Here is a 25,752-nt window from a genome sequence, read left to right as displayed (position 1 = left end):
CTGGGGAAGGCACCTCTGGAACACGCACATGTGACTGTCCCCAAATTGACAATTGAGGATTGACAATGCACTAGAAGTGACTTGATGGGCATGCCTCGTTCTTGTAACATGTGACACCTTTAAAAATGAGTCAGCCGTCCCTGCTGTGGCAACGTTTGCTTGGGTTAGCGCATGTGTCCAGCCACTTCCGTCCAGCAACTTTCCAAGGACTCTCAAGATGTCCATCTCTGTGTGGAGTCCACCAAGCAGAATAACAAACTTTTCTTCTCCATACACATCTGGCCAGTTCCACTGGATCAGCTTTGCAATTGCAAACAGAGGCTGGTCCGCTGTTAACACTGGTACCTGACCAGAATTCAGAAGTTCAACCGCAGATTTTACAACATCCATTGCATGACGGATCATGGCGACAGACTTGGAATCGTCTGAGAACAACGGTAACAGTGATGTAATTGTGACATCAAAGTTTCTTGGACTTTCCAGTGTGTTTGCATGGAACGCACCCCACGATATTGGCTCATCTGTGCTCTGAAGCTCTTTGGTGATAAGGTCTTGGGTATTGTTCAGCCATTTAGTTTCACAGTCAATAGCAGATTTCACAAGTTCTTTGTCACATGTTAGTGGACCATTCTGCAATGGAACAATGGGATCCTTCTTGATCAGTGTAACTGGTGTCAAAGTTGTGTACGAGTCCGGAAGTGGCGGTATCTGTGTTTTTGAAGACGTTGGTTGCAGAATGGCGGGTTCACGTACAATACCATCAGACGCTGTTGCTCGGTTTTGAAACAGGGATATTCCTGTACCATGAAAGGCCTCGCATGCTGTACTTGAGCTGGGGTTGTGGTCGATATTGTCCACTGCAGCAGTTGTAAATAGATTTTTACGCAGGACAAGTGGACACACAACCCCATCAGTTTGATATTGCTCAGACGCTGAGATGGCAAGTTCTGTCGATATGCCAAGAACCCTGTCATATGAAACTGACAAGCCGAGATGAAACAGTATATCCACCAGTTCACGTTTACGTGTATGTCCATGGATCATCAGGCCAATATAAACAGGCAGTGGGGTCTCTCTGTCCTTACAGTGATGCGAATTGGTGGACTCCTGGCGCCTTCTCACATGACTGTTGTATTGCAACAGCTGAGCGAGACTCAGAGTTGCTTGTCTCACTGTGTCTGATGCCTTGTTCTTTATATTGGGTTCATCCATTAGCATACCAAGTAGTGCTACCAACGACTTTGGTACAGCATCTTCCTGGCATCCTTTTTCAAAGTAGCCATCAAAGTGTGATGTGTGCTTCTGCAGCATGTCTCGGCGAATAATCTGTGCTGCCTTTGCTATGCAAATAGCTTCATCATCGAAGTCATCCAAACATGCATCTTTCAGAGCAAGTCCTACATCCTCTTCGAATGTCAGAAGGATGTCGCGACCGCATGAAGACCTGATACATGGGCAAGGAGTCTCTCTTTCAGACGTGTAGAGTTTATACGGCCCGATATGTCCACCCCTAGCTCTCGTAAGCGATCCGTATACAGCTGCAGGAGATTACTCAATTTGAATATTGGAGCCACGGTCTTGTCAGCTAAACGTATATCTTCGATATAGCCAATTACCTCGACCAAAGCTATACCGTGAGCCTGTCCATCTGGGCTCTGGTTTTGTTCTTCCTCTACTTTCCTGTTGCTAGCATTGTACAGTTTCACCAGACATGCTGAATGGTATTTCGCTTCCTGTGCCACTAGGTCACCCACACTAAGTTTGGCAATTAGCTTTTGATCCTGGAGCTTGAAAGCACAGTGATTGACACGTTGTGTAAGTTTTGACGTCATTGCTTCGTGCAGCGGACTACTTTCTGTTCCCATTATGTCACAGAAGAAACATGTATCACTACTTTGATCTTCACTAGCTTGTCGACGCATATAATGACCATCTCCTTTCTGACTGGTGCATGGTTCCACAGGTTGTAGTCTTGTCAGCCTACTAGCAGAGTACTTCAAGCGGCAGGAGTGATGCCATTTGGCACTATGTTTGGACAACGTATTTGCAATGCCATCGCCCTCATCAAGCTGTGATATATCTATGGCCACCGCTAGCTTGCCCAAGTCATGAAAACATTTCAAATTGTCAGCCAATGTGTCATAACCAGCTCCCACATCTGTTCGTTTTGATAGTGCAGGACACTGAAGTGGTGCAGTCGAACGTTCTTGACATAGCACACATATTGTCCAATCAATAGGTCCTGGTGTGTTTCGAGGTGAGGACAGCTTCTCATGTTCAATGAGCTTACACTTTTTCCGTGTCGACATTGTGGGAGCTCCGAAGGTTCAGACTTAACACCTGGATGGTATCATTGGCGCCATACATGTAGACCTGACAGAAAAGAGAAAAGAATCGTTTCTGAATACAGTTAATAGTCATATTAGAAAGTAAGCATTCACCTTTCCGACTGTTGTCATCGTGAATATTCCAAATTGTAATCCGGTCAATTATTCATCGATTGTTGACAATTTCGACATAAACATGCCCTTTATGCTGAAATATATGCATTTTATGAAAGAATTAATGCTGTAATTGGATTCCTTGTGTCTGAAAACATACAAAATGATGTTTTATTCATGTCTGTAGCTTGAATATTAAAGAAAATATCGGGTTTAATAGAAATTCACGGCTCAGCTGGTGGCCATCTTGGATTTTGGCCAAATATGGCCACCAGGGGGATTTTTTTCTTGGCACTATATCTGAAATCGATTATTATGTATTCAAGATGAACTGTACGAAATTTGGTGCTTTTACCACAATCTGAACAATTGTACTGATATTTGGCACTTAGCTGCCCCGCTATAAGACAGATCATCCACGGATGGCTAATCGAGCTTTAATGAGGCATTCACTTCAATCAATGGCGGATGATACGCGAGGGGGGTGGGGGGGGTTTGGGGAGAACACCGACTTACCTGGGCGGCCTCGACGATGTCTTCACCCTTTGAAAAGAAACTCACAGTAGCGGAATTAAGGTAAAAAATAAACACGGCTTTATTTCCGGACCCCGAGAACAAAGAACGCGACGGTAAAACCTAAACCCCTTTGATGAGCACTCCTACACAGACTTCAACTACAGGCCATATACAACAACAACAACAACAACATGCATTTTAAAGGCCATTTTCCCTACTAGAGCGGGGGTCAGCCTTGCGGTCCCCATGACAATCTTCTCCATTTTGCCCTATTTTCTGCATCTCTCCTTGTTAACCCCCTTGCCCGCATTTCTTCTTCCACCATCTTTAGCCAAGTCTTTCTCGGTCTTCCCCGTCCTCTACTTCCTTCTACATTCATTTCCATCACTCTTCTCAACCAGTCACTTACATCCTTCCTCAACACATGACCAAACCATCTCAACCTGTTCCTCTTCACAGCATCAATCACAGGCTCTATTCCCATCATCTTTCGCAATTCATCATTTGTCTTCCTCTCTCTCAACGATACTCCGCACATCCGTCTAACCATTCGCATTTCCACCCTTTCCAACCTTCGTTGCTGCTCTACGTTCATTACCCATGTCTCGCTCCCATAAATCATAACACTTCTCACACATGCAGCATACACCTTTCCCTTCAGCTTCAACGACACTCCCCTCATCATCAGCACGCCACTCAGTTCCCGAAACTTCTTCCATGCACATCTCACTCTAGCAACCGTTGCCGAGTCTGATCCACCTTCTCCATTCAGCATGTCTCCGAGGTAGCAAAATGTTTTCACACCTTCCAGCTTCACGCCGTCTCCAAGATCCAACTCAACATTTCCTCCATCTGCAGCTCCCTCTGTGCACACCTTACATTTGAATGTAGCTGCCACACTGGTTAATGACCCTCTCAGACCACTACATTTTTGATGAACCCACTCAGCGCACATTGTACATTGAATGGAGTTCACTCCGACACCCTTCCTACACACAGCACAGGGCCACTTCCCAGTTCTTTCCACCTCACCAAATGCTTTACCACTTGCCATCACCTTCGTCTTTCCGATATTCACCTTCAGACCTTTTGTCTCCATACATTCCTTCCACTTGTTCATCTTTTCCTTCAGTCCATCCATACTTTCCGCAATCAACACCAGATCATCTGCATACAACAACTCCCACGGTAAACCCTCCTTTACGTTCTGAACCAGCCCCTCCATCACAGCTACAAATAGTAGTGGACTTAGTACCGACCCCTGATGCACTCCCACCTTCACCTCAAACTCACCACTGTTCCCGTCCTTCGTCCTTACAGCTGTGCACGCTCTTTTGTACATTGCCATCACTACACTGATCAACCATTCCTCCACTCCTAACATCCTCAATGCCCATGTCAATACTTTGCGTGGAACCCTATCGAATGCTTTCTCCAGATCAACAAACCCAAGAAACAACTTCTTCCTCTTCTCCATGTACTTCTCCTGCAACTGCCTCACAATGAAAAGTGCATCTGTCGTTCCTCTTCCTGGCATAAATCCAAACTGCATTTCGTCGATCTTCACTTTCTTCCTTATCCTCCTCTCCAACACCCTTTCCAATACCTTCATTCCATGCTCCAATAACTTTATCGCTCGGTACGAGCCACACTCCAGAGGGTCACCTTTCCCCTTGTATAGAGGGACGAGGGTACTCAGTTCCCAATCCACTGGAATGCGGCCTTCTTTCACCACCAGATTACAGATCTCTGTCATTCTGTTCACACCCCAACTTCCTGCTGCCTTCAACATATCTCCCACAAATCCCGTCGGCCCTCCCGCTTTTCTACTCTTCATTGCTTTTATCGCTTCCTCAACTTCCTTCTCAGTTATCTTCTCTGCCGGTCCTAAAACTGGGTTACTCTCTATGTTGCCATCCCATTCATTCTCTGTATTCAACAGCATTTCCATATATCTTTTCCATCTTCCTTTAATTCCATCTGGGTCGACAACGATTTGTCCCACTTCATCCTTCAAGCAACTCACCCCCATCACATCACACCTCTCTTTCGCTATCTGCTTTGCAATCCTGAATACTGCTTTCTGACCCTCTTCCGAATCCAAGCGTTCTCCGAACATTTTCCTACATGCTTCCTGCGCCTTTGCTACCTCTTTCTTTGCAGCCTTCCTGGCTGCCTTATAACTTTCATGCTCTGCTGTTTCTGCTCCCGTACCCTTCGCCTTCTGCCACTCCTTGAACTTCTTCCTCTTCTCGTCTGGCACTGAATAGTGCTCACTGAATAGTAATTCACTGAATAGTGAATACTCTGCTCACCAAACTCTCCTCCTTTGGTATCCATGGAAATCTCCACGCATGGCTGGCGGACTTCCTCTCTGGTAGTAGTCAACGTGTGGCCCTGAATGGGTTTCTCTCATCTCCTCTTCCTGTTCAGGCTGGAGTTCCCCAAGGTAGTGTTCTGGGCCCTGTGCTTTTCCTGGTCTTCATCAATGATCTCTCTGACTCTCTTGAAAATCCTCTCTATCTCTTTGCTGACGACTCTACTCTCTGTCGCTCCATTCCTCATCCCTCAGATCGGCAGACTGCAGCCTCCTCACTCTCTGCAGACCTGGACAAAATCACAGACTGGGCAAACAAATGGAACATGTCTTTCAATCCTGATAAATCTCACACTCTTACGATGTCTCTCCGAAAAGACCGACTGGAAAACCCTCCCATCCACTTTCTGAATAATCCTCTCCAAGAAGTTCTGTCACTCAAGCTTTTGGGTCTCACTATTTGCCATGATCTTTCCTGGGAAAACCACATTTCAAATCTGGCCTCCAAAGCCAGTCGCCGACTGGGCATCCTCCGTCGTGTGAAGTCCTTCCTTGACACACCTGAGCTCCTCACCACATACAAGGCTTTCATCCGCAGCTCTATGGAATACTGCTCTCCCCTCTGGTCTGGTGCTCCTGCCTCACACCTAGCCCGTCTTCACGCTGTTGAAACCAAAGCGTTCAGAATCATTGGAATCTCCCGCGATGAAGCTAACTCCAAGGGCCTTTCACTCACTCACCGCAGGCAGGTTGGTGGTCTTTCCGTGTTCTACCGACTCCTCTCTGGCCTTGCCCCCCCCAGCCCTCTCTGGGCTCTGTCCCCCAAATATTCCTACAGGTCGCACAAGATCTGCCTGCAACCCTCTTATGGTTAAACTGCCAAAATCAAGACTTTCTGCTCACCTTCACTCCTTCATTCCTCTTTTCTCCCGCCTCTGGAACAAACTCCCTCACTCTCTTCAATCCCACTCTTCCCTCCAGGTCTTTAAAACAGCTGTTCACCACCATCTCTTATCCTCCCCCATCCAAAACCTTGATCTTTTCTACCCCCGCTAATTTCGGTCCCCATGTGTTTTATACCTCTCCCTCACCCCCCCCCCCCCCCTCCCCTTCCCACGCCTCCTGCCCCCAAGCCCTCTCCCTCCCACACTTCTCCCTGCTCTCAAATGTTGTGGTTGTGTGCTTCCCCTTCTCTCCCCATCTTGGCTTCCGCTCCCTCTTTTGTTTGTCTGGTTGATTTGTTTGTGAAGTAAATGTCAGCTCTTTCACGAGCCTCGATTCAGTATACAAAAAAAAAAAAAAAAAAAAAAAAAAAAAAAAACTTTTTTTTTTTTTTTGTATACTGAATCGAGGCTCGTGAAAGAGCTGACATTTACTTCACAAACAAATCAACCAGACAAACAAAATATATAAAAAGAGGGAGCGGAAGACAAGAGAATGGGAAGCACACAAACACTTGAGAGCACACAACATTTGAGAGCAGGGAGATGTGTGGGAGGGAGAGGGCTCGGGGGGAGGAGGCGTGGGAAGGGGTGGGGGGTGGGAGAAGTATAAAACACAAGGACACCAAGGACTTCCAGGTCAGAAGTTGGTATTTCAAAAAGTGGAATTGGGGTGAAATTATCGGGGATAGAAAAGATCAAGGTTTTGGATGGGGGAAGATAAGAGATGGTTGTGAACAGCTGTTTTAAAGACTTGGAGGGTGGAGTGGGATTGAATAGAGTGAGGGAGTTTGTTCCAGAGGCAGGAGAAAAGAGACTTCATCATCAGGGGTCGAAATTATCGACGGCATCGACGGTAAAAGCCGGCGTGCCCAACCTATTTGCCGTGCTGCCCCCGAACTTTTCATGATCACTACGGCAGCGAGTTGCAGTGCCCTTTTTCTTCAGTTGCTGCTGTGCCCTTTTTGTCAATAAAGCATAATAATAGAGACCAAAGTATGAATAAAGTAATGATGAAAACAACAAACTGACTTTGTCGGCTTTCGTTTTCTCAGTGCATGTCGGAACATTAGCGTAGTAAGCATATACATTGTCTAGGCTACCTCGTTTCCCGTTCTCTTACTGAATACAGAATGTTGCAGTCCTACTATCGTCCTTGGGTACGGGAAACGAGGTTCAAGGGCATCCCATAATTTATATTGGCCCCGCCTACGACCATTCGTCATCCCATACGTCATCCAGCATCATCAATGAAACGCAAAGCATTATGAGCTACTATGAGCACATAAATTACAGCGTGGCTATTATTGCCGATGTTTGCACACCCACGTCGTTGCCTACCAACCGCGCTGTATTAGCGGGGGTAATACTCATGGTTGGGACGGCCTTCCGATTGCTTCCGTCCCGACTGTAGGTATGTTACAATCCCGCAAGGTCAGCGGTGGTGTACATCTGCCGCTGTACCTGTGCGCACATGTCTACGAGAGGCTGTAGGGACCTCCAAGAAATGCAGGTTTTTCATTGGCTGTCGGAGGGTATTTCCGCGTACGTCATAGCCGATGACGTAGTGGAATTGTTCGCGCTTCTAACCTCGTTTTCGAATTTACACGAGACCTCTTCAATTTCTGTCATATGATCGACTCGAAAGTTTGCCTTGTGATCAGCACTTTTCAAATCAACGATCGAATGTTCTGGACAAAATAAAAGGTATGTTGGACGTTTTTCCAACATGTTATCTAGTTTGTGGTGGAATTTCATTGCAATCTGATGATGCGAAGTAAGATATTTTGGCCCCAATATCGGGCATGGTCCTTGCCGTGTTGAGCAACATTGAGAAAAGATGGCGACCTGTGTGATACGATGCACTTACACTGTTGAATTTTTTCGCCGATTGTCGCCCGATATTTAGTATGAAAATATTGATCGTGGATATACAATCACGCAAAATATGGATGATTCAGATGTTAGTCTGACATAATTTTGCAAAAAATGATGATTTTGATCATCTTGAGAGTGGATGTCAAATGATTTGCGAACACATTCAGCAACGTAAAATCAGCTTAAACCAACAAAAGTATGTGGAACCAGATGGATTGGTCACCGACTGCTTGCTGTAAAGGCTTTGGACAGGGATTACAAGACCCTCCGTATGCTTTTTGACGACCTGGGCTCTGGTGAGAGAGAAGATACAACTGCAACGGTGTCTGCCACCATGAAGGGGCGCATCAAAGACTTGAAAACCCATAAATTTGCATTGTATCTGGCAGTGTATCAGGACTTGTTGCAAGAACTTTCAGTTCTGTCGAATAGATTCCAGGCAGAGGACATCCCCATCACCTCTGTGAGAGCCAGTGTTGAGGTTGCTGCTCTTGCCCTGAAGGCACAACTGGAAACTCCAGGCACTCATGTACAGAAGTTTGAGAGGGAAGTGCAGGAAGCCACCACTGAATCTGACACTGAGGATGGGGACAATCAGACCAAGAGGCTGAAGTACAGGGATCTGGAGCTTTATGGTCCTAGAGTACCATCTGTTGAGGAGTTTCAGGCTGGACCCTTGAAAACTGTAGTTGACAAAGTGATTGATTGTTTGGACAAGAGATTTAACGAGTTCTATGAGAATGAGGTCCTGATTGCGTTTGAGGTGTTTGACCCCAGCAACATGCCAAAGGGCAAGGACACCCTTGCTGCCTATGGCAATGCCAAAGTCACTTACCTTAGCAATCACTTTCAGCAAATCATTGAAAGAAATGGTTGTGATCCAAGTCAAATACAAAGAGAATGGCTGTCCTTGAAGCTTGACATCAGCAGAAATCATGGAGAGGAGTCCGATTTCCTAGGTCTATGGAAGACCATTCTGACAGAAAAGGGCCACAAATACCCTAATATACTTCATCTGGTGCAGATCTGCCTTGTGTGCCCAGTGGCCACATCACATGTAGAGAGGCAGTTCTCAGCAGTGAAGCGTATTCTTGGGGATTGGAGGCTAAAACTGGGGTTGGGTATGCAGGAACACCTTCTGCGCATCAGCACAGAAGGGCCCGACCCCGACGACTTTGATCCTACACGTAGCGTTGCCAGGTGGCATTCTATGAGTGCATTTGGACGTAGGCCTGATACTACACCCCTCTCCCCAAGGGTGATTGAATTGTAATCATGTATACCTGACTCAAGACTGAGTCAGTATTGAGTAAAGATGATGTCTGATGATGATGATGAAAAAAGTTCAACTCTGTCAAACAAAAGTTAAACTTTGTTACATGGACATGATGACAATGCAGTTCTGACTGAGTTGAGTTGAGTTTTGAGAGAAATGAAATCTGAAACTGTTATTGAGATTCAAATTCTAAAAATACATTATTAAAAAGTTTAAGTTGATTTACTTGTTCTGTCAAACAAAGGTTAAACTTTGTTACATGCCATGATGACAATTCAGTTCTGAGTTGAGTTGAGTTTTCGGAAACTGTTTATATTCTAAAAATACATTATTAAAAAGTTTAAGTTGATTTACTTGTTCTGTCAGTAACATTTCCCTGCCTGTTTAAGTTACCGACACACTTTGCCGTTGTGCCCACAAGAATAATTCTAGATTGCCTTGGTGCCCCCCAAACCCAAAAGAAAATGCCTTGGTGCCCCCCAAACCCAAAAGAAAATGCCTTGGTGCCCCAAAAAATTTGAAGTCATCAAAGGCAAACATTGCTGTGCCCTCCCTACAGAGTAATTCGACCCCTGCATCATCCAACCACCATGTTTCCGGGTGGTCCTTTTGTCCATCCACATACCTCACCAACGGCTCCCAACAGACTATCTTTCATTGACATCCAACCACTTTCAAGCTCAACCACATAATCCTCGACCCTACTCAGCCTCTCTTTTAATGCCTCCCTTACTGTCACCTCTTTCAACCTCCACACCTTCATTCTCGGTTGGTACTTCACCCGCCGAGCTCTCCTCGCACCTTTCACCCTTATGTCGCAGACAACCAAGTGGTGCTGTGAAACAGCCTCTTCCCCCGGGATCACCTTTGTGTCCCGGAGGTGCCCCCTATCTCGCCTACGCACCATCAGGTAGTCAACGGTTGTCGTCGACCCACCTGACGTGTATGTAACAAGCTTATTATCCTCTTTCTGGAACTGAGTATTACAAATCAACAAATCAGCTCCATCAGCAAACTCCAAAATCCTTTCACCTTCTCCATTTCTCACACCATACCCGTAACCCCCATGAACTCCCTCAAAACCATCCATACTCCTTCCCACATGTCCATTTAGGTCTCCTCCTACCACAACAACTTCCTTATCTTTCACGTTTTCCATCAGCTTCTCTATTGCACACCAGAACTTGTCTTTCTCTTCATCGCTTCGACCAACCTGTGGAGCATATCCCGAGATGACGTTCACCAAGAGCTTTCCAATCATCATTTTCACCATCATCAACCTATCACTCACTCTTGTCACACTCACCACACTGTCTACAAACTCCTCAGAAAACAGGACACCAACACCATTCACGCCCTCCAGCCACCCTTGCCACATAAACTTGTATTTCTGTCCCTGCCTACCCTTCACCATTCTCACACCACTACCCTTCCATCTCGTCTCTTGCACACAACATATGTCCACTCTTCTTCTGACCAATACTTCCACCACTTCTCCTGATCTCCCTGTCATTGTCCCTACATTCCATGTCCCAAACCTCAGAAACCGATCTCCACTTCGGGCTGTACCCTGCCCATATGTAGTTGTAATTGTCATGGTTCTCTTTTTGAGGCAACGTTTTTATGGCCGGATGCCCTTCCTGACGCCAACCCTCTTAGTCGTCTCTTACGACACGCAGGGATACGGTGTACCTATTCTAATCCAGGGTACACACTGGGAAACGTTTAAAACATGTAAATTCTGGGGGGGTGGGTGGGGGGAGGGCGGCGTCAGCATCACGGCTGCGGTTTAAACATATTTAAATAATATTTAAACAAAACCATGAAAAACAATCTGGGAAAAGTCTCCAAGTGAGAACGTGGATTTGAGAAAGCAGGAGCAGAGGTGGAAGAAAAACGAGATATAGGGGGCGGGGCACAAGTCGAGATGAGGAGGAGAGCGAACAAGCACGTGTCCAGGAGGAGAGAAAGATTAAATATCGATTTTTTATATATTTTTTTGTTAATTTGTTTGTTTTGTTTTCAAAACGCTGGACAAAGGGTAAGATGTTCGTGAGAGGTAGGGGGGGAGAAAAGGAAATCAAAGAAACAAGCAAATACTATGAAGGAAAGAACCCATATTCACAAAACACTGACGGGGGGGGGGGGCGGGGAGGGAGCCCGGAGAGACCAGGCCGCGCACGAGGCACGAACAAAAAAACGACTAATTACACACAAATTTGCAACAACTACAAAACCAAAACCAAATAGAAACACACAATAACACATACACAACAAAATACCCAGCGGAAATTTGACAAAGACACGAATGGGAAAACACTCAAACTTTGATGCCGTGGAGAGAACGAAGCAAGCCTCGTCGCTCGAGGGACCGGAAGTGGTGGACAAATGGAAGGATAAATAAAACAAACGTTGTGTTCTGTGTGGTGCGTCTTATCTGTCTGGATGTGATGTCGGCGATCGTCAGGTCCGAGCACGTCGTCCGACCACAGCTCCGGTTGGCGCGAACCGCTCGGTCGTTGGCGCGAACACCGGCCTCGCTGCACAGTCCGTCCCATGCCACAGCACTCGTACGCAGGCACCAGGAGCAAGAACAGGGGAGGATGATAGTCGGCGCTCCACCGTCTCTCCACCATTCGTCGTCGCCCAACATGCAAAGGTCCAAACGGGAAGAATTCCAAATGGGAGAGAAAGGAACAGAGGTCCTGGCAGGAAGGAAACCAAAAACGAGGAGAGGAAATGTCGGCCAGCGAGTGGTTTTACTGGCCTTCTCGTGACGTCAGCACTCTTCCCCTCCAACCAGTGCGTAGCTTCTTACTCGTCTTTCGCGCCCTCCTCTCTGATTGGCTGAGCGCTTCGTGCCTTTGGCGTTACGTCATCGGTCGGTGGCCAATCAGTGTGGCACGTCCTTCACCTTCCTTACTCTGCCAATTGGTGACCTGGTTGTTACTCGCCCCTCCCCCGGCCAATCACGAGTCCTCCTGAACGTGGCTCTCGGCCTGCCTGTGCAATGTCTGTCGCCATGCCGGTGTTGTCAGCCCAAGTGCATGGTCGCTTCCTGTCTGTTCTTCCGTAAGTTATCGTGGCGGAGGGGAATTTAATTAGTGTGGTGCTGATAGGCCTAGCTAATGTCTATTAGTGCATTGCCATACGGGACACAGGTATGATCACAGAGCGAATGACACACCGGGGAATTAGCATAATCCCTACAAGTACTTAACATTCCCCGCCCCCTTGGGGCGGGTACACATATCCAACTTATCCGATAACCGGGCTACACAGAACTTATTACATCGAGATTCCCTAGCCAGACAGTTGAAGCACCTACCTATGCAGATCTACCTGGATCTATATATGCCCTACCCAAAATTCATAATAGTATGGATGTATGTCCCCTCAAACGTATACCAATCAGAGCTGAGGATCTCGTCACATTCCGGGGCGATGTGATTACGGCAGCTGACTCTCCACACACCGCCATTTTGATTAATATGCCATTCATGCCGAACATATCGTCGAACCTGTCATATATCATAATCGCCATGCTCTACCTTTACGTTTTTCATTCAGTGTGAAACACAAACAAACCGATTGTTAAAATGACCATCAAATATCGACGAAAGCATCGGCGTTACGTCTCTTCCAACAAAACTGTACATACCCAACCCTTGTGAGGTATAATCTAGATTACAGTAGATCTTCCCTCAGTTCTGTAAATAAAACTTACCTCACGGATGTCTGAATTCCTCCAAATTACTTTGTTTAAAGTTATAAACAGCATTAGCAACTGTTTAAAAAGCTAATCATGTGTGATTGTGGTTTATATTTTACAAGCCCGGCTATGCCACTGTTAGACTTTCGGTCTCGTTTTTACATACATATACATATACATATTATTTAAAAATAAAATAAAATGCTCTGGAGAACATGGCCCAAAAGAGGATGGACATTTCATGGATGTCACAGCAACACCAATAAAGACATTTCAAAAACATTAATGTTTGGGAATGGATATTTAACAACTTTTTACGGTTGTTTGGATATACTGGTATCCTGAATTATATAAAATAAATAAAAAAGATTATTTTATTATTATTATAAATATTATTATTATCCTGAATTGTGAAGTACTATTTTCATTTGCTTTATTATTATTTTTATTATTAAATATACAAGTCATGTTAATGCATTATTTGATGAAAATGAATTTTGACTTGGCTAAATATTTTCAAACCAAATTATTGACAGATTTTTAAACCCTGATATTCTCAAATTCATGGTTTTTAATAACAATGACTGAGTGATGCCAAGATGGGGGAACAGGAAAGGAAAATGTTCTTTTTTACGATTCAATTTTAAATCCAGTTGTAAAACTATTAAAGAGTAAAACTATACAGCACACACATTAAAAAGTCATGGAAACAATATAAATGCAACTTTAATTTAGGAGGGCTGAGGGGATTGCTTACGTCAGTCGACTCAAGAGTATCAAATACCTATGGGACAGTTGGGGTACATGTACCCAAACCCTAAAAGGCACTGGAAAAAATTGTTGGTACATCCACTCTATCTCACAGAATGTGAGGCAATAGCATTGTAAGAACAGTCTAGGCCAGAGCTCCCCCCTCTGATCTTTGGTAATTATAGCACTACATTGGTTTGCCATATTTACTCCATACCTTAAGGGCCAGTAAGACGGGACTGGCAGTGTCAAGGGGGATGACTATGTCCGATTTGCATTTACAATACACATGCCCATTTTGAAATTAAACAACATGCAATTCCACGTACATGCATCCTGCCTGCAAAGCAAAATGGTGGAATCCCATGTACTGTCGTTTCTGGGAAGCGACAAAAAAAAAGTCCTCCTTCCTAACATTTGCTTGAACAATGCTGTGGCTGAATAGAAGAATTTTTTTTATTATTATTATCAAATTATGACATAATAACACTCGTTATTGTGTTTTTCCCATACCTTTCCAATCCTGCCCGTCTCTGTGCAGTGTTAATCTTGCTCGTTTCTGTGCGTACCAACCTCCCATCGTCCCACCCTAATCCTCTGCTGGAGTGGTGTCATCCATACCAAATCTCACCATCTGTGGCCTATCAAGACATTCAACCTTTGCGAAATGCCGACTTTGATACAGAATTGTTGACCAAAATTCAACGGGAACCCACAAACACAAGATTTTCCTGACTTGATCGATGTAATTGTGAAGCCCTAATTCAGCACCTTTAACATTTGCATGTTAGATTGCTTTAGCAACTTACCGGTATAATTATTATTTTTTATTTTTTTTTATGAGACATCGCTCACCACAAAGCTTTTAATTAAGGCCACTTGAGGTGAGGGCTAAAATTGTGCATTTATGCATTTAACTGGTGTTAATTTTTTTAATTATGCATTTAACCTTCTATATGACGAAAGAGAAGAGACAGAAGAGGTTTGAAGAGGGTGTGAATGCGTGGGGGAGAGTGGAGGGAGTAATGGCAGACCGAAAAAATATCAAGAAGATTGAAAGGGAAAGTTTTGGCGGCTTCAGTGATGCCAGCCTACATTTATGGTCTGGAAGCGATGGCACTGACAGAGCGACAACAAAGTAGTTTGCAGGCCTGCAAGAACAACTGGGTCAAGAGGATTCCGTGGGTGAAGAGGGTGGATAGGAGGATGGATGAAACGATGGAGGAGATTGGTGTGCAGATTGTAGTCACGTGACCTTGATGGTGAGAGTGGTAAAAATCCAACTGAAATGGGACAGACACTTGACGTGGATGGAGGAAGAGAGAACGGCAAAGAGGTAGGAGGAAACAAGGTCGACCGAAGGTGAGATGGGAAGATTGTGTGAGGAGGGATATCAATAAGGTGGAGCGGATATTGAGTGGAGAGAGATGGCTGAGGACAGGCGGAAGTGGAGGAGTATTATGGTCAAGGTAGGACAGAAGCTTGGTACCATTCGACCTCACCCCTTATAATAGGCCAGAAGCATGGCCCTGAAAATTTTGACTTTGATCAACACCCACTATATCTAAATTTTGACTTGACACAGTGTTAGAATAGTCCTCGTATCACAACCCCAGGTAGTATGTATGCTCAAATTGTGGTATCGGTTTTTATCTGGAAGCCATTTTGTTGGCTAAGGGGTGTGACAGGTTAACTCTGAAAAAAATTGGGATTGGGGAAACATAATTGCCTAAATCTTCGCAATGAGATACCCACCAGCTGACAATAAATACTTTACGCTGAACGACTTGTCTTTTTGCACAACAGGTTCTACTGCACTGTCTCTCTTGAAACACCTTGTATCAGGGTACAAGATTCTTATCAATTATGTGGCACAGCACTGGTCAAATTCCAAATTATCTTAATAGGACAAGTGCAACATGGATCATTTTCCTCCTTTAGGCATTGTGGCACTTTATAACCACAGATCTATTGTATTAATCCACAAACTGGCAAATTACTGAATTATTGGCAAAACCTCCATCATGTTGTACAAATTAATGACGATGCTCAGCACATGGGAAGTTGAAAAAAGTAAACATGTTTATTAACAGAGTACAGGCACAACAAAATGACATTTTGCCTTGCGTTTTGCTTTCACAGTTGCATTTTCGTTTACTATTCCGTTTCAGAGACAGACAGCATTTGGCTGCTGTGATTCATAGAGCAACCATGAGCTCGGTCCACTTGTGCCGTGCCTGAAGTTCATGCACTTTTATGGCAATCTTTCTTGCATTTCTCATTCGCATCATCGCTATCTTCTGCACCATCTGTTCATGCCTTCCATATATATGTCACACATGATTTCCTGAAACCTGAAAAGAAACAGAAAAAAAAAGTAAAGACCAATATTGCAAAAAATTTACCATAAAAATGGTTCGTCAGCCACTTATGGAATAACTTACCCTGGCCTTTGTTGAAGGTGTGGATCTACCAGAGAATGAAGGTCGCACCTCGAAGTGCCGTCATCCTGTTAAGATTCCATTTCAATAGAAATGCCGTCATTCTCTAGGAAAGGTTGTAGATCTCAAGATTTAGTCAGTTGTCCAAGTACATCGCCAGAAGCAGTCGCTACATCAGGGACAGCCGAATACTTGGTAAAGTCGGCCAAACTCAAACAGCCAACTCCCATCGTTTCTGATCTTTCTCCCACAAAGGAGTCGACTGTGATGTAAAACACATTCTTCATTTTATAATTGGACCTGCTCTGTCGCATTAAATTGTCATCTTTGAGCTTTTATATTATTGTTTTAAAATTTTAGACTCCTCCATGCACTGAAACAGCAATTTATTTATACCTTGCATTGTCAATTCTTGCAAAGCCTTACATCCACAACTTAATTATACTTACAAGAACATAAGTGACTCTGCATACACTTGTCGGACCACAATGTGGCCAGGGCCTTCACTAACTTTCATCATCTGCCATTTTTCTCACCTCTCCTTCTATGAATTGTACCGCATGATAAAGCATGATGGTGTCAGCCACTAGTTCAATTCCCTCTCAGCTCAGCCATAGGTATTTGAGCAGGTGTATCAAATCGCTTTACGTCCTGCTCATGACTACGGTCAGCCTGCCTGCTTGCATTGGCCCTAAAACTATGGAATAAATGGCCTTAAATTGTCCCACATGACAAATGTTTAACCAGATGAACTTATGTAGCCAAACACATGGAAATACTGCACGTTTACATGTTAAACAACCTTAGTCATCATTACACGAGAATTACAAGTACTACAGTGCCTTCACAAAGTATTCACACCCCTTGACTTTTTTCACATTTTGTGTGTTACAGCCTCAATTTAAAATGGATTAAATTGCTTTTTTTTTTTGTTACCCACATATAATACCCCATAATGTCAAAGTGGATTTTTTTTTTAAGAATTATTTTTATAAATTCATTTTAAATGAAATACAGAAATATCTTGTCAATAAGTGTTCAACCCATTTGCTATGACACTCCAATTGAGCTCAGGTGCATCCAATGTCCTTTGATCTTCCTTGAGATGTCTCAGCAACTTGATTGGAGTCCACCTGTGGCCAATTCAATCGACTGCATACGACTTAGAAACGCACCTTTCTATACAAGGTCCCATAGTTGACAGTGCATGTCAGAGCAGAAACTCGGCCATGAAGTCTAATGAACTGTCCATAGAACTCCGAGATAGAATTGTGAGGAGGCATAAATCTGCGGAAAGGCATGAAACAATTTCTAGAGTGATGAATGTTTCCAGGAGCACAGTGACCTCAATCAACAATAAATGGAAAGAATATGGAAATACTCACTCTTCTTAAATCTGGCTGTCTGACCAAACTAAGCAACTGGGAAAGAAGGACCTTGGTAAGGGAGGTGACCAAGAATCCAATGACCACTGACAGAACTAAAAAGTTCCTTGGCCGAGATGGGAGAACCTGCCAGAAGGACAACACTCTGCAGCACTTCACAAATCTAGGCATTATGGGAGACTAGCCAGACTCAAGCCACTCATAAGGAAAAGGCACATGACAGTATGCCGGGAGTTTGCAAAAGGACATGAAAGTCTCCGAGAGCTTGAGGCAAAAGATTATGTGGTCTAATGAGCTGAATATTGAACAGTTTGGTCTGAATGCAAAGCACTATGTCTGTCGAAAACCGAGCACAGCTCATCACCCATCTAACACCATACCTAATGTGAAGCATAGTGGTGACAGCATCATGCTATGGGGATGCTTTTCAGCAGCAGCGACTGGAAGATGTGTAAGGATAGAGGGAACAATGAATGGAGCCAAATACAGGCAAATCATTGAGGAGAACCTGTTTTAGAGTGCAAAAGACCTTTTCCAACAGGACAATGACCCCAAGCATACAGCCAAAGCAACATTGGAATGGCTTCAGAACAAGAACTTGAAAGTCCATGAGTGGCCCAGCCAAAGCCCAGACTTGAATTCCATTGAGAATCTGTGGAAAGACTTGAAGATTGCTGTTCACAAAGCTCACCATCCAACTTAAGAGTATTAGCAAATCTCCAAGGAAGAATCGGAGAAACTCCACAAACCCAGATGTGCAAAGCTGATGCAGACATATGCAAGAAGACTCCAAGCTGTAATCACTGCCAAAAGTGCTTCTATAAAGTATTTACTCAGGGGTTGAACACTTGTGTAAATTAGATATTTCTGTATTTTATTTGTAATTATTTTATAAGAAATTCTAAAAAAAAGAAATTCCACTGATATTATGACAGTGACAAAATATATATGTATGTATATATATATATATATATATATATATATATATATATATATATATATATATATGTATATATATATATATATATATATATATATATATATATATATATATATATATATATATATATATATATATATATATAATCGTTAGATTAAATAAGACGCGGACGTAGCTTCAGGACGTCGATCTTTAATTGTCGACAAGCTTTCGACCAACAAAGGTCTTCTTCTGAGTCGGCCCCAAGTTCAACGGAAGTCGACTTGGGGCCGACTCAGAAGAAGACCTTTGTTGGTCGAAAGCTTGTCGACAATTAAAGATCGACGTCCTGAAGCTACGTCCGCGTCTTATTTAATCTAACGATTATTTATTCAATGCAAATGAGACGCCCTGCTCGTACTGTGGAGTTTCTACTATTTCTTACAGTCATATATATACATATATATATATATATATATATATATATATATATATATATATATATATATAAAAGTTCAAAACACACCTGGTCACAAGTATGCCGCACTGACCGGGTCCTCAGTCGAGGTCCTCAGCATCATCCCGTTTCGGCCCTTCAACCTCGATACAGTCAGCTAAGGTGGGCCAGCAGGGGCACATACACATCCACATCCACATGCAGCAACTACACCTGGATGCATACATACCCCCACCCCCAGCCAGTGCAAACGCAGACTACAACAACAACAACACCTCCGCATCCAGAATCTACAGCACCAAACAAACATGGTGGAACACTCAAACACCCACCTTTATACCCTTCACCACTCACCAACAAAACACACCAGATCATTCATACACACACATACACAACACCAACCAACCAACCACCTACCCTTACAACATACACCACTCAACATACAAAAACACACACTCATACAAAAATTAATTCATGCAAGAACACACACCCTCACCCACTCACTCATATACACAAAATAAGAAATAATAATAGCAAAAAAAAAAAAAAAACACCCCACACAACCAACCTACACCGTTCGACGTGCCTCCATAAACTTCCTCCATATCCAAAATGAGCCTTTCAAGGCAACCTGTGCCACCTTGTCACACATCCTCCTTCTTTCTGTCCCACACACTCCCAGCCGAGCAAGAAATGCAGAAAAGGAATTGCCAATATACCCTCTGCACCCCACCTCAAATGGCTGACACGAAACTCGCCCACCCTTCACCCGGCACTCTGCCTCCAGCTCACTGTACTTTCCTCTCTTCCTCTCGTGCACCTCCTCCATGTTCTCTTCCCAAGGTACCGACAATTCCCCTAAGATGACCTGTCTTGTGGCACCTGACCAAATGACAATGTCAGGCCACAACCTTGTCACACAGATCTCCTCTGGGAATACCAATTGTGGCTTTAGGTCTGCCACCACCTGCCAATCACAAGCATCTGACAGCCCTCTTGCTTTCCACCTCCTCCTCCTCCTCCTCCTCCTCCTCTTCTTTCCACCTCTTACCACTTGGCCCTCTTTGACAAACCACACCTCTCCCCCATCAGTCTCCTTCTCCACTCTTCTTTCTCTCGACCTCAGCACCCCTTTGCACCATCTGCACCACCACTGCCAGCACCTGATCATGTCACCACCTGTATTGTCCTGCCGCCAATGCTTCTGAACATGCACTCGGTGCATGCTGCACTGTTCCCACACCTCCACACAAATAACATCTCTCCTCCTGCAACAACCCCCACAATCTCAAGTTTACTGGTGACGGAAGCACATCATACGTTGCCCGCAACAGGAAATTCAACAATATTGGCTCCATCCTCCAAATCTCTTGCCACTTCAATATCCTCACCCGCACACCTTCCCACTTACTCCAAACACCTTGCTGTGCCTGACCGACTGCTTTCACATACCTCCCCTCCTCTTCCTTTCTTCTCACCTCCCTCTCAACCATCTTCCTCCTCTCTTTCACACATGCCTTTCCCCATCGCTCATGCTTCATCCACCCCAAGCCATGCTTCCCATGCTGTACCATCCTCATGACCTCCTCCTGTTGCAACCGCTCCTCCATCTCGTCCACCTCTGCTCTTGCATTCCACTTCCGACTTCCCTTCTTCTCTGGGAGAGCATTCTTTACCACTGCATCACTTGAATCCCGCAACATCATGAACTCCCGCACCCTCACCACCTTAAACTCCTCGGTTAATGATGTCAAGGGAAACTGGAGTTTTCCACCCTGACCATAAAAGGCAATGTTCGTCAAACAGTGTGGCACTCCCAACCACCTCCTCACAAACCCGCTCACCACAACCTCCATCCTCTCCACATGCCCAATTGCAATATCATACATCATCAATGGCCACAATACTCGTGGCATCAATCCAAACTTCAAACACCATACCTTCAACTTACCTGGCAAACCACATCCATCAATCCTCTTCAAACCTCTCAAAAGCTTGTTTCTGACCTCCTCCACTCTTCCCACATCATTCAACTCCACTGTATACCATCTTCCCAAACTCTTCACAGGGGCCTCTACCAATGATGGAACCACCTCCCCTCCCAGCTCAAACCTGTGCATGTTATCCACCACTCCTCGTCTCACTACCACACTCCTCGACTTTCTTGCTTTAAATCCCATTCTTGCCCACCGCATCAACCTTTCCAGTCGTCCCAGTACCTCTACTGCTGCATCAGCGGACTATTGGACAACTGTCAGGTCATCCATGAAAGCAAACATTGCTGGCAACCTCTGACCAGGGGCTAGCTCCACTTCTTTCCCATGTCCACTCACCGCACGTATAAACAACTCCATAACCAGCACAAACAAAATAGGGGAGATGGTACATCCCATCGGGATCCCCACTTCCAACTTCTGCCACTCTGTTACATAGGACTGTGTCACAAACCGCATCCAAAACTGATCATAATATGCCATCAAAAAATCCCTAAATCTCCGTGGCACCCAATATAAATCCATGGCATACCTTATCATTTGCCTCCATTGAGCATGCGGTCGGCTCGGAGAAGAAAGGCGTGTCTCCACCTCGTCATAGAGGGGAGGAGTGAGCCAGCCCTTGCCGACCAACCCAGAACGAGGGGTTTGGCTTTGAGAGGGCGTGGGGAGAACCGTCGAGTAGGTTCGCGAAGGTTCAAGGGTGGGGCTTATATAACCCGCGGGAGACGCCCCCACCGGAGATGAGTCCAGATGAGCTACGGAGATGAGCACAGAGGATGAGCGCTTAAAAAGCACGCGACGCACCTGAGACGAGCTGCGTGATCCAGGAGAGGAGAGAGGGATGTCCCATGAGCTTTAAACCACCACAGCTTTGAGCTTCGACGGCAGTTTTCGACCGTGGCCGAGAAGGAACGGCGGCTGCTGAACGTGCCGATCGAGAAGGGGGCGGCGGCTGCTCACTCCCGGCCTGACCGTGCTCCGGTTCCAGTGGGACCTTCCCCTCCTTCCAGCCAATCGCTCCTGCCTTCATTCCCCATTCGTGTGAGTCTGTCTTTTGTTTGTTCTGTCCTGGGTACTAAGTAAGACTGAATAGGTAAGCTAAGGTGCACTGTGTCTGCTTCTTCTTCTTCTGTTTTTATTTTATTATCCTTCCTCCTCCTTGGTTTCTTTCAATTGTGTAAATAGTAAATAAATCATATTTGTATTTCTTACCCTTTGCCTTTCTTTCCTCTACATCCGTCGTTGTTGTCTTTTCCCTCATTGGACACCTGTGGCACGATTTTGGCCAACGTTTCAGGATCGGGTTAGTCTTGGTAACAGTTCGTGCCGCGGCTGCCATCCGCTCGGCAAATGAACATCTTATCCGCGGTCGCGAACGAGGCTGTGCACCGGCCTTTCCGGAGGTCGCGGTGCAGCTTCAGGGACCGCGTCGGTCAGTCACAAACGAGGGGACTAATCCCCCCTCAAAAGGGGAACCATAGGCCGACGTTGGGTTCCGTAACAATATATATACTGTATATAGATGAGATATTTTAACTTCTAGTAACTTTGCAGTCACTACGAAGGGATTAGTGTTACGATTACATTTATTATAATATTAACGTTACGTTATCATTATTATGAAAATGATATTACTATAAAATAAAATAAACCGAGGCCAATTCCTTAAATCCGCAGTTACACTGTTCATCATTGATTCATGAAACATACACCACTTCAATCCATTAACTCTCCATTCATGGCACTGGGATTAAAGTGTTATGGTTATATTTACTATATTATTATTATTATTACGAAAACGATACTACTGAAGCGATCCACTTCTGTATTAAGAAACCTGGGCTTAATTTGTCCAAAGCGGTCCGAAAGTGAAGCATGAAGCCTCAGGCCTATACGTACCGTATTGTTGGAAGAGCCGTAACAGTCTATGCTTTCGGTATTTGATGATCATTTTAACAATCGGTTTGTTTGTGTTTCACACTGAATGAAAAACGTAAAGGTGGAGCATGGCGATTGTGATATATGACAGGTTCAACGATATGTTCGGCCTGAAGGAAATTGGAATCAAAATGGCAGTGTGCGGAGAAAGCCACCGTACCGCCGTAATGATATCAGACGTAATCACATCACTCTGTCATGTGACCAGATCCTCAGCTCTGATTGGAATACGTTTGAGGGGGACATGCGGACGGACAAACACTGTTCTATACAGCTTTGCCCTGTGGGCTACACCGTAAAAAGAAACGTTTCTGACATTGGTTCTATACGTGCCACGAGCCAGCTTCATTCAATGTCCTCTCTCAAGAAAATGCCAGGAAAACAAAGGTTGTAACTAAGACACCAGCGCAGTAACAAGGGCATCATAAGCATTGGTTTCTAGTCTCTACAGTAAGTATGAAGATATTTGTTTGGACTTTTCAGTCTGATCGGCATTTACTCTCCTTTCTTCAAGAGATTTAAACACTATGCAGTAAACTCCGTGCACAATGGTAAACATCACTTCTTCCCCTTTTCTAGTTTAAAATTTAGAATATGTCCTTTTTAAACCACAGACTCCAGGCGGGACTGGCATACTCTAGTGTTACGTGGTCCTCCCGGTGACTACCTGGTCTCGGTAACCCCCGGACCGTGAGAGGAACTCCGCCAGAAAGATCTATTAGTTATGCGCGTTCGTAACGAAATCAATATGAATTCCAATCAATAAGAAACCCCACACCAAGGATCCAGAATAATCAAGGATATATTTCCCGAGCAATCAACAACCATCAACCATCAGCAATCAATCTTACAAAGATGTAAACTCATCTACAGTAACTCTAAGATGGCCATCTTATACATTCCTCACGTGAGCCCCACTCCCGACTCCCTCCATGGTCAATGTCTCTCTCAATGTCTCCGTACTCCTGTAGTTCGATCTCCGCACGTGGGCGGTTGAACGGACCCTTCCTGACGTGCTTCCACCGGGCACGTCCCGTACCGGGAACAACGGCTGCAGCGCACACCTCCTGGCCAAGCAAAGCGGGTAAAGCAAAGCGGGCAAAGCAACACGCGGCCTTGTAGACGGTGAGGCGAACTGTGCCGGACGCTTGGTTCCGTGCACGAACCCACAGTGACTTGACGTGTCAAAGGGTAGTTACACGTCCCGGTAACTCCTCTCGCCAGACGGGCTGTTAAACGCCGATTTTCTTACGTTGCTCAATAGCGATACCGCTCGCGTCCGAGCTCGGCGAGGAAGAAGAAGAATCGTCGCTTCTCCAGGACCTCGTGTCTTTTCTTCTTCCGTTTCCGGTCTCCTTTTTCTCAGAAGGGATCCTGACCCTTTAATCACAACAACCTTTAATCGACTACACATTGATAAGCAAAGACCTGAATAGTAATTCACATACATTCACATAAATATGTAACACTAGACCTGGACGAATTATAGATTTGTACAAAGTTGCAACTTTCGGGAAGGGAGGGGAATCAGTTAAGCATCTCTTTTTATGCATTGTATCTGCTTTTTAACAACAGCTGCCACATGAGTACAAGGTGTCAAGTCGTTCAGGATTAAAATTCCTTGGTCCTGCTATTTGACTCCTTCAACAAACTCTCCACTCATAGATCAGGTGAAATGAACACGTTTACGGATGGCCCTAGGCCCCTAGGGTGTGTCCCATTACTAATCAAGCACTCAAGCAAGCACTCCAACGAAACGGTTGATAAGGAACGGCCGCCTTGGCAAGCGATAGCAAGCCGATTGGTGATGGAACGTCAATAACTGAATCTGAATCACCTCGTCCACGATTCGTGTTTCCATTCGAAACAGGTCAGTCAAGAGTTCCATCTCTTGTCCTATTTTGTTGCACATATTGCTAAACCTGCGGTTATGAATTTTCACTTTTCATACGAGGAGCAAGCCAAAAAGCTTTCACAGAAAAAACAATAAAAAGCGAGGCGGATAAAACTACAACCGAGCTAAGCGATACACCACAAATAACGTTTCAAGTGTTCATAAAAAAATACCACACGGTCCGAGTCTCCAATGTCGAAAAAAGCAAAACCTTAAAAAGCAAATAAAGGTCAAAAAATATGACGATGAAAATGGGAATAAATGTACTTTTACAATTAACAATGTAGGCATGCAAGATTTGATCGTCTTTCGTGTTGCATGGACACTTCACGACTTTGTGACAAAAATGAGAGGCTTAAAAATAACACAGAAACTAAAAACCTCGGTTTTAAATCACAGCCCATGTACTTCCTCACAAAGAATAATAATAATAATAAAAAAGAAACAAAATACGGAGATTCACACTCGAACCGACGAAACTGAACAAAAAGCTGCGAACGTAATAAATAAACGCGATATAACACATTGACAGAAGTATATACATACACGTACACTTACAAGAAGCGATGTCCTGCTGCAGTTTTCGACAAGTGAACATTCACCCTTCCGAAGGGAAGATTATTTCACCAAGTGAAGGAAATTTACCCGGAAAGAAGCACTTTACCAAACGACTGACACCGAGATCGATTCCATTGGTGGAGAACCACCACGTGATTTCGATTTGAAACCGCCTACTCAGTCACCGGTTCAATTCAATTCCGTTTATTTTTTTGTTCACTTGATTCAATCAAACAAATACAAGAAACACATCAAAGAAGAAAACAGTGGAGGAACTCGAAACGAAAGGAGGGTTTGTAATATTTCAGGTCCCCATGAAAATGTATTGTTGA

General features: G+C 44.5%; 1 protein-coding gene across 2 annotated transcripts in view; it reads right to left on the bottom strand.

Moving 5' to 3' along the window:
• The window catches only part of LOC137430078 (chloride channel protein 2), a 183,094-nt gene extending 157,553 nt beyond the window's left edge, over nt 1-25,541 (bottom strand). Inside the window, exon 1 of one of the 2 annotated variants that reach the window (XM_068120607.2) lies at nt 25,421-25,541. The gene's annotated coding sequence lies outside the window, so the exon portion shown is untranslated. Of the gene's footprint in view, nt 1-25,414 lie in introns of both variants that reach the window. The other variant, XM_068120606.2, reaches the window with a different exon arrangement.
• Nucleotides 25,542-25,752: the final 211 nt, after the last annotated feature.

The sequence above is a fragment of the Myxine glutinosa genome, chromosome 6 (assembly GCF_964187855.1).
Source record: "Myxine glutinosa chromosome 6, kmMyxGlut1.1, whole genome shotgun sequence".
In the NCBI taxonomy this organism is placed as follows: Eukaryota; Metazoa; Chordata; class Myxini; order Myxiniformes; family Myxinidae; genus Myxine; species Myxine glutinosa.
The sequence above is the reverse complement of the archived record's forward strand: the minus strand, read 5'-3'. Positions and strand labels throughout refer to the sequence as shown.